A 10,451-nucleotide genomic window follows, 5' to 3' on the forward strand; every position below is an offset into this window, starting at 1 on the left:
TATAAAAGTAACTTTATAAAATACTCTGACCATACAAAGAGATATAAAGTGAAAGTCCCCTTTAATCTCACCTGTTGGCATTAACTTTAACAACTGTGACATTTTGATATATATATTTTTTCAGATATTTATCCAAGTTCTGTATCAATGCGCTAACTGAAAAAGAGTTTTGCTTTAACAAAGGCAGATTTAAATGCTGATTAGACATAGTGGAAATATTTAACTGAAGATATCCTTTAGAAGTCAGAAGAAAATAGATAGGATTTAAAACCACAGAATTGGATGAAGTCAATTGTTTTAACTGTGAGGGCTCTGTTTACTTGCTTGCTTCTTGGCATTTAAACTTTTTTTCTTTTGCATAGTGAAAGTTGGCAATTATTCTTCACATGGATTCTAAATTTTGTGTCATTCATAAGATGGTCTTCCACACTCCAAGATAACCAAATTACCCCATTATGTCTTTGACCCATTTTAAATTACTTTGGTGAGGAATAGTTTTTCAAATGGCTGTTCAACTAGCACAACAATATGCATTCCAACTTTTCTGCGTGGATATGCCACTTTTATTACATAGAAAATGCCCAGGTACATCTGGATGTATTTCTTGACTGTCCATTTTGGTCCATTAATCTGCTCATCTATTCCTGTACCTGTAGCTACCTGTTTTCATTACTGTCAGCTTTATTTTATGTTTCAAAAGCTAGCAGAGGGCAGGCCACGGTGGCCCAGTGGCAGAGTTCTTGCCTGCCATGCTGGGGACCCGGGTTCTATTCCTGGAACCTGCCCATGTCAAGAAAAAAAAAAGCTAGCAGAGACAAGCTTCCTTATGCTGCTCCTTTTTCCTCCCAGAAATTTCCTGCTGATTTCCAAATAAATGTTGATTCTTCCAGACAAACTTTAATGGCATTGTTTTATTTATTTATTTTTTAACTGCATTGAGATTACACTGGGGATGCCCAACTTCTTCAAATTGCCACGTTTCCCTCTATAGGAACAAAGTCATTTCTCTCTTCTCCAAGTCTTCTTTTTCCCTTTTCTTTTTCAACCCTTCAGCATATTTTTCTAGTTTTCGTCACATCACTTTTGGACATTCCTCGGATGATTTATTCCTAGGCGTTTCATGTTTTTGTTTGTTTTTCTATTGTGAATGGGATCTTTGAATTACACCTGGATGTCTCCTCCCACCCATTCTGCACATGAGCCTGTTACCGACTACCATCGGTTCTGCATCTGAAATGTAGGCCTAACTCATGCATGGTTCTCTGTCGCTGGCCTGTTACCGTCTACTCTCATCTCAGCCAGAAATTGTTCCGTTTCCACCTCTCCTTCTTATGTCCATTGCCTCCCTATTTGCCGGGGTTAGGGACTATGCCTTTTCAACAACACCTTAAAGCATATCAACAACCCTCCCGTGGTTTCCTATTGCACTTATAAGCCCCCGTGTCCTGAAAGTGTTCTGTGTGCTGGTCCTAAGCCCTTGCTCACCACGCTGGCTTTTGACATCCCTCTAGCATGCTGAGTTCTATTCCCACCTCTTTCCCCCCTCCCCTCTCGCTTTTCTTTTTTAATTCCTCCCCCTATCTCTTTTCATGACTGTCTCCGTGTATATTCCACCCCCCAGGACAGGCCTTCCCTGGCCGCCCCACCCCCAGCACCCTGCTTCTAGCTGTCCCCACTTTCATTATCCCCATCACGTATTCTCTTTCATTCCTTTCACAGCACTTACTACTGTCTGTAAAGTTTTATTATCTGTTTATCTGTTTGTTTGTTTATATAACACTTATCTCCTCCAACTATGATGCTCATTATTGAACAACGGCTCTGTCTAGTTATGGCTATATACCCAATGCCTGGCACGAGACAGCCTCTCAGTAAAATGCATTAAATAAGTGGGTGGGATATTACTTCCCCCTTTTCTTCCCCTCTGGTTATTGTTTGTATAATAAAAAGCTAGTACTTTTTTTTTTTTTTAGTAAATGACCATCTATTTCTTTTGTTTTTAAATAAGCCTCTATTTAATTCTTATGGAATTTCCAAATATACAATTATATCGTATCATTTGCAATTAATACAAATTTGCCTCCTTCCTTCCACATTTATAATTCTGATTTTGCTCTTTTAATTCTTTTTACTGGCACTTATGGAACAATTTTAAATCATACTGGGGAATGACCAAGACCCTTGACCTGCTATGGACTTCAGCTGAAACTCTTCTCTTCCAGAGTTTTGGAAGAGAAAACATCATACTATGATACTGATTCTGGAATGAAACTGTGTGTGTGTGTATTTGTGTATGTGTCTGCATCTGCACCCATTATAGAAAGGTTTTTTAAAAATCAGGAGTGGATATATTATCTTAATCTTCACACAGTTCAGCATTTGTTCAGATCAACAAATAGGGATTTATTTATTAAAATAGTGACTTACAAAATAAATTAAAATAAAATAAAATCATGAATTATGTTCATAGATTTCTTAATATTTAACTACTATTTCATTCTGGGAGTGAACCATTGTTCTAGTTTGCTAGCTGCCAGAAAGCAATAAACCAGAAATGGAATGGCTTTTAAAAAGGGGAATTTAATAAGTTGCTAGTTTACAGTTCTAAGGCCGAGAAAATGTCCCAATTAAAACAAGTCTGTAGAAATGTCCAATCTAAGGCATCCAGGAAAAGATACCTTGGTTCAAGAAGGCCAATGAAGTTCAGGGTTTCTCTCTCATCTGGAAAGGCACATGGTGAACACGGTCAGGGTTCCTCTCTCATCTGGAAGGGCATATGGCGAGCACGGCGTCATCTGCCAGCTTCTTCTCCTGGCTTCCTGTTTCATGAAGCTCCACAGGAAGAATTTTCCATCTTCATCTCCAAAGGTCACTGGCTGGTGGACTCTGCTTCTCGTGGCTGTTTCGTTCTGCTCTCTCAGAATCTCCTTTTCTCCAAAAATGTTTTCTCTTTTATAGGATTCCAGTAAACTAATCAAGACCCACCCGAATGGGGGGAGACACATCTCCACTTAATCCAGTTTAACAACCACTCTTGATTGGGTCACATATCCAGGGAGATGCTCTAATTACAGTTTCAAACAAACAGTTCTGAAGAGGAATTAGAAGGAACGGCTGCCTTTACAAAATGGGATTAGGATCAAAACATGGCTTTTCTAGGGTACATATATCCTTTCAAACCAGCACAACCATGTTTTGTCATTTTTTTAAATACAGTAACAGTTTCTACTTGTTAATATTTTATTCAGGGTCTTTATAACAATACAAAAATTTGTGTGGGTATGCACCCATACATCCAGGCAGTAACGCCCATGGTTCATTTTCTGGGGTTGTCTTTGATGAATACATTTTGGAACAAATGCATCTCACTAAGTAAAGATGAGCTAAAGAAGGAGAAAAAGGAAAGAAAGAAGAATGAAGAGCTCATAATCTCATACAGCTTTATAATATAGTACAAATACAGTAATTTCACAGAAATATCTTACAGCACAGTAATAGCAGGCAAAATCCCCTGTAGAAATAGTGGGTTCATTCAGAACTTTGCTTTTAAAACTCTGGATCCAGAGATGGCAGGAAACAATGCTTTCTTAGCAGTAGAAAGTACAGAATTATAGAATAAAAGCTGGAATGACTTTCAAGGTCACTGTCCAAGGAGAAAGGAGCAGCTGAGCTATGATCTGGGCTCCTCTCCAATCTGATGACCCTCCGTGATCTGATGGTGATACAGAAGCAGAGTGGATCCAGATCTAGGATTACCTCTAATCAATACAGGCTGAAGAGGAAGGACTTCCCTTTCTCCCAACTGTGTAACCACTGAGGTCTACTTAACTCCAGTGTAAATGTGGTTTAACTAAAGACTTTTCTAATAATCTACAGCAAAGAATCCGAGAATCAATCACACGTCCAAGCCATGCATGGAGACATCAACCATATTAAAGCATTTACCTTATTTAAAAAATTGTTAAGATTTAATCATGGCCTGCTGATAACAGTAGAAAATACTTGTTTGCCAATATGGATATAGGTATATATTTAAAAATATTTAGCCATATTCAAAACAGTGATATAATAGCTGATTTACATTTCAGGAACAACACTGTTCTCTCTTTTCTTTTTTGGCCCTTTTCTTTCTTGTTTTAAAAAAATATTTGCAGTTTCTCTTTTTTTCTTTCTCTCTCTCTTTTTTCTTTTTCTTTTTCTTTTTTTTTAATATTTGCAGTTTTTAAAGATTCCTGGAGAACTAGACGGGTGACGGTAAGTCTCAAAATACCAGGTTTCACATGTGACACTAATATTGAGAGAGAAAAGTGACACTAGAAATGATTTAGCTATTCTGAAATCTGTCACTTTTTTGAAAACAGCATCAGTATTAGAAAAGGATTAATCACATAGCATTGCATTCTCACATTTTTAATGCAACTAGTAAATCACGAGTCAGAAATCTCCTAAAATGGTTATTCTAAAGTGCAAGTCTGAGTCCAGGTGCCTGTCTTTCACCTGAGAAAGAATTCCCAAACCGCCTGATGGGAGGGAAAGCTCTGCTGGCACCAACAGTCCTGAGCATCCCCAAAGAACCTGGACAGGAGCCCAGAAGGCGTGCAGTAGATGACCTACAGACACTAGCCTGGGATAAAAGAAACACCAGCCAAATGAATCCTGAGTCATTCCAGGAAGCCACTTATCATGAGATGAAACCTCTCAGGAGACCTGGATCTGGGAGTCGCCCAGGTCTTCGACCTCCCTTGTCCAGAAGATTAGAGAGCTACGGTACCTGTGCTTGTCCTTACTTGGGCCACCTGGGCTGCCTGCCCTGGCTGCAGGCTGGGCCAGGTCAGGCTACTTCCCAGCTGGGCTCCCAACAGCCCCAGTCAATTCCCATTTTGCCATGAAACCATTAAAATGGAAATCCAGTTTTACAAAGAGCAAGTGACTGGTAATGAAGATGTGAATGATGCTTATGAGAATTTTATTTAATTTTAAATCTATTGTGTATTCTAATTCATTAATAAAGGGAAAAAGAAAGAATAGAGGAATGCTTAATCTCTTGTCATTATTCAAACAGAAGAGAGTACTTCTTCATAAAAAATTCTTCGGGAAATTGTCAATTTCCCATTTGCCCTGAAAATCTATTTTTATAGGAGACCTTGGGCCCAACTCATTCTGTAAAATTAGATTTGACTTTGACATTATGTAAACAAGGGAAAAACAGTCCAAACAAGTCTTGACTGAATTTTTAACAATTTGATCATTTCTGTTATTGCATAGACCATCTACAAACAACATTTATAAGCCACAAACCACTTGGTTTGGGTAATATTAAAGTATTTGCGGAAAATTTGATAGTCCCCATGATAATTAAGAACTAAAAATGTGCTATAATAGAGATACATAGGGGCTCTTTGTGGGGTTGAAAATCTTCAACCCACGTATTCCATGAGCTGTTCTGCTTTCCTTGGGGGTCAAGTTAAGGTCAAGGTAGGTCATGGGAATTGTCCTACCTCTCTCTAGTTCCCTTAAGACTTAAGAGAGTAAAATATTTATACACAGTCTCTTCTCTACTGTATTAATTAAGTAGGGAGGAGAGAAAAGTTCTCTCCTTCCATTGAGTGGGCCCTTGGCTTGCATTCTCCCTTTTCCACTTAGAGCCAGCAACTGTGAGCAAATCAAAGTTCTGGGGTCTAATTTCATTCATCTTTTACCTACCTCATAGGACTACTGTGAGAATTAACTGAGAAATTTTTTATCAGTTATTGTGACAGTGCTTAGCAGAATGCCAAAGACCTAAAATATTCCCAAAATGCTAACTAATGCTACTATGCCCAAAGGAGAACAAAAAGCTCTTGGAATCAAAGAATGACTGAACTTACACAGAGTTTAGCAGATAGCTATGTGTTGTTGCAAAACGGGATCTAGTTGAGTTTTAGAAGGCAAACAACTCTACATGCTTAAAACGTGTTGAGCCGTCACTTATGAAGTCATAATAAATTGCAAAGGGAGGGCAGCAAAAAGAGGCCGGGGAGCCGCACAGCAGGCAGGCGCCCTCCCCACCCCACCCCTCTCTCACCCCCTCCCCCTCCTCCCTGCTGCGACACCACAAAGGTTCTGATGAAGCTGGCGCCCGCGCTGAGGAGAAGCATAGGGCACCTATGTCCTCCAAGTATGTGAGGAGAACCTTTTGAGCCAGCCTTGATGATTTGGAAACACCTAAGCGTCCCTGACACATAGAAAGTGGAAAATATGCATTGATTCCTAAGTGTTTTAAGTCAGGTTAAAAGCATGGGCACGGAGTCAAGGGGAGAAAGAAAAGGACAATACAGAGAGAAGAATCATTTGACGCTTGTATGTATGCAAGGCATCATCAAGGAAATCCTACCTTATCAGAGATCTAAACCAACTCTGCCCAGTCCCTGGGTTTTTGGCATAGTCACGCTTCCATTTTTGGAAAAAAAAAAAAAAAGCTTTGTGGAAAAGGCTTTGATTAAATGAATATACAAATACAAGCTACTATATAATGTTGTCAGATTAAGAATTTAAGAACCAGTTCAACCAAACTGATCAAGTGAAGTACAGATGTGATGAGCCTCTTCTCTGTGTGCATCTCTGTGAGGCTCTGGCTCTGCTGTGGGATCAAGTCCAGACGCTCAGGAGTTGGCTCAGCTCCAGACCTTGCGCCTCATAGCCTCCAGGGAGGTCCCGGTCCCTGAGCCCACCACAACCCACCGCAGCCCACCGCAGCCCACCGCAACCCACCGCAGCCTCCCACACCGGGGATGGCGCCGTTGCAGCTGGTCACTGCGTGCAGGCGGACCCACGTTCCACTAATGTTTTTAGGACAAGCACGAAACATACCACAAGAGGGGCGGTCAGTGCATATTTTTGAATAAAGGAAGGAAGAAGTTTGGGACTAGGAAACCTCCAATTCCTGCATGTAAGTAAATGACCACTATGTTCTCATGGAAGGCTGGCCCTGAGTACAAACTCTCCATAGCAGTGTCTATATTCCCACTTCAAAGCTGTTCAGTGTCATTTTAAAAGACACTCAAAAAAAAAAAACCAAAAACATTAGGGCTTAGATGACCTCCTCCTGGGCATACTAGCAGATGAAGTGGTGCACTCTGCTCAAATGAATTACAAGTGTGATTTGACCATTTACACCTTTCCTTCCTTCCTTCCTTCTTCCCTCCCTCCCTCCTTTTAATTCCAACGGGTCATTTTGTTTCCCTCCTTTTTTTTTTTAATCATTCAAAAAATGTGAACTATAACACATATACCAAAAAGTAATAAATTTCAAAGTGCATTTGAGCAGGTAGTTATAGAACAGATTTCAAAGTTTGGTATGAGTTACAGTTCCACAATTTCTAGTTTTTCTTTCTAGCTACTCTAAGACATGAGACTAAAAGATATGTCAATATAATGATCCAGTAGTCATACTCATTTGTTAAATCCTATTTCTCTATTATAGTTCCTTCTTCTCCTTTGATCCTTCTCCCAATCTTATGGGATAGGGGATGGAACTGGTTGATATTCTTGGAGAGGTTGGCCCCTCTGGGTTTCAGGGCTTATCTGGCCTAGGAACCATCTGAAGGCTTGAAGTTCTGAAAAGTTAACTTAGTGCGTGCAACTTGATAGGAGCTCCGATAGAGCCCTGGATATTCTTTAAGGTTAGCAGGAATGGTGTTGGTTGAAGTTTGGCAAACCTTGGCTGCTAATATCTAGCTGAAGTTTGCAGAAGAGTAGCCTCCAGAATAACCTCTCGACTCTCTGAACTCTCTTAGCCACAGATACCTTATTTTGTTATATTTCTTTCCCCTCTTTTGGTCAGGAAGCCATTTCTCCCCATTCTTTAGAATTCGAAAAGAAGAGTCAAGGCACATATTTTATTTCATTATTTTATTCTGGTGTGAAGCTGCTGCAGTCTTGAACACTGAATTGCAACCTCAGTCATGTCTACAATACGACAAGATTGGACATAAATTTTAGGCCATTCAGTTTTCTGGGGACTAAGCACCAGCCAAGATGAGTACAAATTACAATGAGAAATTGTCTTGCTGTTCTACAAGGTTGAAGATGCAGTGATGTCAGAACCCTTTTTGACTCCAGTGTGTATGACATTCACTGTTTCAATGCCATTGCCATTTGCAGACTCATCTGGGTTTGCTTTGGACAAAATATTTTGGAATGGGTTCAAGCATTACTCATCTCCAGACTGTTTTTACCCAATAAATTTTAATACTTGATTTATTACTCCCAAGTTTCATGGTTTTATTTCATTTACTTTAATTGAATAGAAAAAAAAGGAGTGGTGCTTTAGCTTCCTGGCTGCTAAAACAAATGCCATGCAATGGGATTGCCTAAACAGGAATTTATTATCTCATTATCTTGAGGCTAGAAGAAGTAGAAAATCAAGGTGTTATCAAGGTGATGTTTTCTCCCTGATGATTGGCTGCCAACAATTCTTGGTCCATTGGCTATTCTGACACATGGCAATTTACCTGGCAACGTCTTCTCCTTCTCCTCCAGGTTCTATTGACTGGCTTCTCCTTTTCACTTTTTCTCTCTCTGTCAGCTTTCCCTATAAAGCCTTCAGTAATAGGATTTAGACCCATCCTGGTTCAGCTGGGCCATACCTAATTTGAAGTTACCTTATCAAAAGGTCCTATTTACAAAAGGTCCTAATCTATTCCTGAGGGTTCACCCCCTCGGGAATAGATTAAGTTTAAGAACATGTTTTTCTGGGGTCCATGGCTGCAAGCCACCTTGTGGGCTTAATGAGTAGGGTACAAACAATCCAGGTGCCATGCAGTTCAAGTAAAGCTTGATTTGGCCTGACTTGCTAGCCCACAGGCCAAAGGTAGAGCTTTGTAACTCTGTGACAAACAAATCATCAGAGGACTTTTTTTTTTTTTTCAAAGATAAAGTCCCCGGCTGCTGCTGATGTTACTGTCACTTTTCTCCATGTCTTTTAGAGGTTGGAAAGCACATACCATCAGAACATTAAGGCTGCCAGCTCTGAAATACTCACTTGGGCCAAGAATGAAAAAATCAGAATCTTTCCTGTAGGGTATAATCCTAGAAGGAACATTTTATAAAAATATGCATGAATCATATTGATTTACCAAGGCCTAAATGAGAGCTATGAACTTCAACATTTTTTTTAACTTTTATTGAAGTATAGTATACATAGAGAAAACACAAACATACATATATATCCTAAGTGCTTAGCCTAATAAATCTTCACATCATTATTTTGTTTGTATTATCTGGATTAATAGATCTTAATATACTTTTAAAAATAAACAGAAGCTATACATATTTTGATTGTCCATCATTAAAAGGAAAAGGGAAAAAATGGCTATATGTATATGAAATCCCTGTTGTATATGAAGTCCAGTTTTTTCAGCTGCAAACTATGTGTGCTGCAGAAATGAGAGCTAGATTTTCTCTTGTCCCTCAAGTTCTGTTTTCATTCCAGCCCCTCTGTCAAAGCCACATACTTATTTATCTTCTCTGCATATGTTCTGGGGATATTTTTGTTTAGTAGAAAAGCAATATCAGTGAGCATCTCTGTTTTATTAAGTTTGTCAAACAGCAGACTATCTGGTCTGTTGGCCAGAATTTGTTAATCTGTTACCACGGCTCTGTCCCAATACATCTTGTAGAGGCTGTTTTCCAACACATTCTTGGGTTCATACTTATAAATGGGATTAATCCACTTGTTATTGGGCTAATTATTGATGTAAACTCTTAGAGATGCTTTTTTGTGTATTATTTATGTTTCCAAGAAGCATTCCTCTACTTCATCTCCTAGATATTCTGCTGGATTTGTTGATGATAGGAACTGAGAATTTCTGCACCTTAAATGTGAAAGTTGAAAGGGGAAGACACTGAAGGGTCTTTTTTAAAAGGAAACACTGGGGACAAAAATCCCTCATCTTGGCATAACCAAGAACGCTCCTGGACCTGACGTTTTTTAGTATTATTTATCAAACAGCACTAACCAAATAGCAAAGATTTCAGCTTGAGCTGGGATATATTTGGCAATTGGAGGACAGACTGAATCAAACACAACTTCCTGAGGACATTGGCTTTAACTGAAGGAGGAGGGACAGGGTTGGAGTGTAACATTCCCTGGAGAGGGGGTTGGACATGGAAGGAAGACACAGTCTCTGTCTCCTGCCCTTTTTCCTCACCCCAGAACACGTTCTGATCCCATACAGGAGGTTTCCTATCGGCATAAGCTAAAAACAAGGAGCTACTCCCTGAGACTACGGTAAAACTAAATAGATAAATGCATACGTACATACATGCTGTTTCCGGGACTAGATGACTGAGTGGAGGGCAGGGGCATTCAGTATTAAGGGCCCCCACAAGCAGACCCGGCAGGAGGCAACAGACACGGTCCTGGGGTGGGTAGGTGGGTGGGTGGGTTCTGCTGGGCAGCAGTGTGGCTC

The sequence above is a fragment of the Tamandua tetradactyla genome, chromosome 17 (assembly GCF_023851605.1).
Source record: "Tamandua tetradactyla isolate mTamTet1 chromosome 17, mTamTet1.pri, whole genome shotgun sequence".
NCBI classification, from domain to species: Eukaryota; Metazoa; Chordata; class Mammalia; order Pilosa; family Myrmecophagidae; genus Tamandua; species Tamandua tetradactyla.